The sequence below is a fragment of the Nuphar pumila genome, chromosome 14 (genome assembly GCF_984573655.1).
Source record: "Nuphar pumila chromosome 14, dmNupPumi1.hap1.1, whole genome shotgun sequence".
Taxonomy (NCBI): Eukaryota; Viridiplantae; Streptophyta; class Magnoliopsida; order Nymphaeales; family Nymphaeaceae; genus Nuphar; species Nuphar pumila.
The window spans coordinates 84,511,990-84,518,375 of NC_143262.1; the positions used below are offsets into that span (position 1 = coordinate 84,511,990).

A 6,386-nucleotide genomic window follows, 5' to 3' on the forward strand; every position below is an offset into this window, starting at 1 on the left:
CTTTCAATCGAATAACGTATTGAGTATTTAACGATATTTTGCTTCTTCACGTATTGCTAACTATGTGTTGGGCATATTTCATCTGTTTTGAACCTGGGTCATATATCAGATCAGATCTGGGTCAGTATCGGATCTAACTCGATTCGTTGACAGGGCTAACCTTTGCATACCGGTCATCATGATCTTGGTTTGACAAATCAAAGATAGTGGTGTGGGTCCCACATGAAATACTTAGCCGGTCCGTAAATGGCGTACCCCTACAACACCACACGATTTTTCGTGACGATTGAGAGGATTGAACCATTGAAGGATTCTCTCAATGCATGGAAGCTTCCCTGCATTGCGACCAATGAAATTGTCTATCAAACACATCTTCTTCTCTGTGAAGTAAATGGCAATCACTCTATAAATATGTGAAGTTTTGGAAGTTGAAACCAATGAAATTGTCTATCAAACACAGCTTCTTCTTCTCTGTGCCCCGTTATGTATAATCAAATTGCACCATCAAAACCAAGTTGCCATCTAGAGTTCCTTCTTAAGACATGGTGCTTCTCCAACCATCGGAGTTGCGGCGGATCTTCGACGAATTCGACCGGAACGGGGACGGCCGGATCGACCTCGACGAGCTGCGGTCGATCCTCAAGTTGGTCGGCGTAGATGTGAGCCAGGAGGAATTGGAGAAGGTCGTTGGTGCCACAAGCTTGGATCTGAAAGACTTCGTGGAGTTGTGTCAGGAGGGAGATGAGGAGGGTTATGGCGAAAGCTGCGAGCTCATGGAAGCGTTCAAGGTGTTCGACGAGGACGGGGACGGGTTCATTTCGGATGAGGAGTTGAGGAGGGTGATGCTGAGGACGGGGCTGTGGACGGAGGGCGATGGGGATTGCATGATGATGATCTGCAAGTTTGATGCTAATTCAGACGGACGGCTGGATTTCCAGGAGTTCAAGGACATGATGCTTAGAACGCTGTGAATTCTCTCTTTTTGTATATTTTTATGAATGTATTGATTCATTATTTTTTTGGAGAATATCAGGATATTTTGAGAATATCATTGTATTTTTACGAGTAGCTTTACACTTTTAAAATGCAATAGTATTATGAAAATATTGTGATATTTTGAAAAATATCGAGATATTTTTTGTTTGAAAGAAAATATTACGATTTCATTGTAATTAATATTTGGTGCATCAGTTTGTACAAGTTGTTATTCCTCTCTCTCTCTCTCAAAAGGATGTAAATGGTGGGGATTCAGGTTGTCTATCTAATCTGATCCAGACTCAGGATCGAGTTTTGCATCCAAATCCAAGTATATATGAGTCAGGAGAATCTGAATCCGAATATAAGCAAATGTAGGATTTTAAGTTAGTCAGATCTGGATTAAGTTCTACTTGATCTCCATCTAACTCAGAATCTGAACCAGATCCAATTAGACTACATTCAATTAGGTCGGACTCGGTAATGCCTATATCTGCATGGAGTCGGACCGTTTACATCTCTCTGTCTCTCTCGTCGGTTTGATTAAATTTCGGAGTCTCAACATCTGAGAGCACATTAGACAGCTGTCCCTGAGAAATTAAGTGGTTGGATTTACTTCCTCAAGACACTGGAGAGAATTTTCACAGGTAAATTTTCTTGTGAAAATAACATGGCATTTTGCTTGGAGAAAATGAACCACATGAATGTTTACAAAGCTCTAAAGAACTTAAGCTTAAAAAAGATGGTTGATTTTCTTTTTCAATTATAACCGAAAACGGGGGCAGGTTATATGTGCACCCCTCACCCACCAACATGCACTGTAGCTACATTGCATGTTCGGGTCTCCACTGAGTGCTGCGTAGCGCTCAGTCGGGTGTACGGGATGCCATACACTGGTGTATGCCAGCCTGCGGACTGTACGGCGGTACACGGCACCCTTTACACCCGATTGTGTGCCATGTGGTGCTCAGTTGGGACCCTACAGTGCGTGTTCGGGGGAGAACACGCAACACTCTCTCCGAAGAAACCATACCTAACACAAAGACCTGGTTGCACTGGCTCAGCCTGCCATACCTACAGTCATTATGCCACTGACATAAAACTCCTAACCTAGCTGAGCTGAAGCTTGGCTAATCGAGCAATGATCAAAATTTATACAAAGATTAAGTCCACCTCCAATTCAGACTCGGTTGTAATTAGGTTGTCAGGTAAAAGCCAAGTTAGGGATGTAAATGGTTTGGATTTGGTCGGGTTATGGCCAAATACCATATCCGACTAATCTGATATTTGCTACTTGAAATTGGCATAGAATTTGAATTTGGATGGAAAAAAGTTTATGTATATCGAAATTCATACATGCAATTGGATATAGATAACTATCGATAGCAAAATTAAAAATCATACCCGGATCTAATTATAATCAGATTTGGTTTTGGCTAATCAAATCTGACTAAGGCTCTGTTTGGGAGCCCGTGTTGGTGAGGAAAAGGGAGTGGAAATGAGGCTGAAGTTGTCAACAACATCTGATGATGTAGTTGAAAATAGCTCATCTCCACACCCATCTCTCAAAACGGGGTTCCCAAATACCAGTAGAGGTAGGTGATATTAATTACACCCACGTTGAATACCATATTTACTCTAAAACAAATCCCATCATTTCAATGAGGATGAGTTTCATCGTACATTCAATCTTAGCCATCTACCCAAATCATAATTGGATGGTTAGGATTGAATGTATGATGGAACCCATCCTATTTCAAATGATAAGATGCGTTTCCTTTTCACTCTCATCTCCTTTTTCTGGTTTCCAAGCAGAGCCTAAATGAAATCGGATTGGGTCAAATATCGGATAAAAGCCTAATCCATTGACATCGGTAAAGCCAACCCCTTCTCAGCCACACCCAAGTGTGAATTAAAATGGTGAAAACTGCGCCGGTGTTGATTGGGCTTGAGGGTTGGCTAGTTTTAGTTGTCATGAATGAAAAGTATTCGTAGAGACAAAAATTGCTTAACACTTGATTTTGTTTGTGACTAAATCCAATTCGCTGGGTCGAACAGAATTTGGACTTTTTTTGGGGAATTTTACATATAAGTGTCTAATTTATGAAAAAATCACGTTTAACTACCTACTTACTAAAACTTTTCACATAGGCACCTGTGTTTTAAAAAAAATGCTCAAATGACAGCTTATGACATTTTTAAGCTAAGATTACTTATTTGGCCTAAGTGTATGACAAATATACGAAAGAAAGACTCTGTCATTTAAGAAAAACAAATGGTCAAAGTGTCATTTTAAAGAATCAAATTTTTGCTAGAGCTACTTATTTGACCTTAGCTCCATGACAGCTCCAAAAAGTAACGTTCAGCCATTTAAAGAAAATAAAGTAAAAACAGAGTCGGGTGACAGGAAAAAGTAACAGGGCGCGTTTGGAAGAGAGAAAAATGATAGGAAAATACAAGTAAAAAAGAAAAAATGATAACTTTTTCAACCATTGTAAACGAGAGAAAATGTTTTAATGAAAAGTTTTTTCTAAAAATTATAAATTTTGATAAAAAAAATACTTTTTATGCATTTTATAATTTTTAATAATATCTTTATGATATAAATATAGAAAGAAAGAGATGAAGGTGGTAACTGCCTACCACCTTCTCAGCTAACCTCGAGCGCACCACGAGTGACCGTTGGATCGTTGATGATAAATAGTTGTAAAAATGATGATCGTCGCTAAAGATGTTTTTCAGTGGAGAAAAAATCAAGCCGAGCGTGTTATCCAAGCTATAGGAAAAGTGGTAGCTGCATGATCACTTTTTGAAGATGACCAAAACAAACTCGTGCGAAGTGTCCATCGCAGGCATGATGGACGAACCACGCGAGGTTCCGCCAACAAACACTTTTAGCGACAACAAAAGTCACCACTAAAGGCATTGTAATGAGACTTTTAGTCGCAGCTAAAGGTCTTAGCACAGAGACCCTTCCGTCGAGCATCCATCTCGCTGGATGAACACTTGGTGAAAGTTTTGGTCATGTTCAAAAGTGACCATGCACCTCTCTCTCTCTCTCTCTCTCTCTCTCTCTCTCTATATATATATATATATATATATATATATATATATATATATAAAGTCCCTACTAAACCCAAATGATGTTTAGAACCTAAAAAATTGACAAAGATTTTGGGCTGTTGATTTTTCAAACTTTATAAAAACCTACCAATCAAGCATTTCAAGATCTGTCAATATAAAATCAAGTACACAGATCACATCTGTACGTTTAGAATTTAAAAATAAGATAAAAACTTGAAAAACCCATTTAGCACCGACCCATCTCTCTCTCTTTATATATATATATATATATATATATATATATATATATATATATATATATATATATATATATATATATATATATATATATATATGAGAAGTGGTAGCTTTCTACCACGAGCAAACGAGCATTTTAGTTTTTTTGTTTGCAAATCTGACCCTTCCTGTGTATTCAACATGGTTGATTTGTTAGGAATCGAGATCATGTTTTTTGATAAAAAAATATGTATTTTTAAGCTTTAAATATTTATAAAAAATTTAGACCGCTGTAAATCTTATAAAAACCTAGCTGTGTGTTGGAATTGTACCATCCAAAATTCATTTCTATAAAATCAAGCATGTAGATCACATCTGTATTACCAGATTTAAGGAATATATAGAAACACTCTTCAAAAGCCCAGTAGGCAGCTATCAACCTACTCTCTCTCTTTCTCTCTCTCTCTATATATATTTAATATCTGCTGACATTTTGATGAGATTTTTCCAATCCAAACAAAGTTTTTAATTTACCACTAGATTTTCCTTGCTGAGAGTCAGAGACGTCCCTGAGAATAAGATTTGTGATACTAGTAAGCGTGAGCAGGAGAGTCCCAGCTTTGTTCTTGAGAGGTTACTTATCGCCACCGTCCTTCAAAAATAGCAGTTCGTTTATTCATGCCTAAATCACAATTATAAGTCTTAATTTATCTCACCTTTGTCCCAATAAATTAAATAAACTAAAAAAATTTCACAAATTCGACATGTGGCTATTTGTAATGCATTACAGCTTTAACATGTTTTTCATATTTTGTTACATTTATATATGTTTTCTAATTTGTTTTTTATATCCTAAAATGCACAACTAAAACTTCTTATACCCGAACTACATTTTTCTATTTTGTTTTTAAACTCTAAAATATAGTTTTCAAATTTTAAATATTCCCAGTTTGGAGTAGGGCTCCAAACGGACCAGATACGATCCGGATCTTGTTAGGTCCTAATCTGAATCTGAAGCTGCATCATAGATTCCAGTTTAAATGGATCTGAATAAGATCCAATATGGTATGGTTGAATCTAGATCCAAAATACATGTGGTAATCATAGTGACAAATATCGCGGGATTTATGAAAACCTCACGACAATATCGTGAGAAATTGCTTGAAAGTTTAAAATGGCAATTTCTAGCGAGATTTTCAAAATCTCCCAAGATTTATGAAAAAACATAAATACTGCAATTTAAACATGATACCTACGTTTTAAACGGCTATTTATCGTAAAAAACCATGTATTTTTATTTTTAAATAATTTTATTAATATTTTCTTCTAAAATTTATATATATATATTTTTAATTAAATTTTTTATTGCCAAGTTTTTGCCAAAAAATGCGAGAATTATGAAAATTTTTCAATTTCTTGCGAGTTTTTGAAAAACAAGATTTTGCCGAAAAAAATGTTTGTCACTATGCAGGTAATTAGAGATGTAAACGGTTCAGATTTGGATGGGATGTAGCCAATACCATATTCAACTAACTGGATGTTGGCTAAATAAATGGATTCAAATTCTGATTCCGTTTTGGATGGTGAAACTGATCAGATCCACTTTTTTACATGTAAACAGATTCCGATATCCATCAAATTGGGTAGCTAAAAACGAAAACCATATCGGCGCATCCGATTATAATCAGATATGATTTTGGCTTACCAAATGCAACTAAATTGAAACGAATTTAGTCAGATATCAGATAAACTCCGATTCATTGAAATTCCTAGTTGTAATACTGGATCTGATACAAAACAATAAAAACTAAGCTTTTTACATGTGAAAAATAAAACCAGATAATATTTTGCTCTGGATCCAATCTCAATCCAAAAAGATCAAATTTAGCAAATCCAAATAAGATACAGTCCACACTTAGATCTTACATAAAGATACAAATCCGGAATTCACAAGTTGGACTTAGATCGGATACCCGATTAACCCGATCCGTTTCCATCCCTACTCCGGACCCCTATTTTGCGTATTTGAACTCGGGTATGGATCGGACCCTCAAAAGCCGTTTGAGAACCTTACCTTCTAAACACAGCATTCTCTCTCTCTCTCTCTCTCT

At 36.4% G+C, this 6,386-nt stretch overlaps 1 pseudogene; it reads left to right on the plus strand.

Moving 5' to 3' along the window:
• The first annotated feature begins 542 nt into the window (after positions 1 to 542).
• LOC149817190 (calmodulin-like protein 2 pseudogene) lies at positions 543 to 971 on the plus strand (annotated as a pseudogene).
• The last annotated feature ends 5,415 nt before the right edge of the window (positions 972 to 6,386 follow it).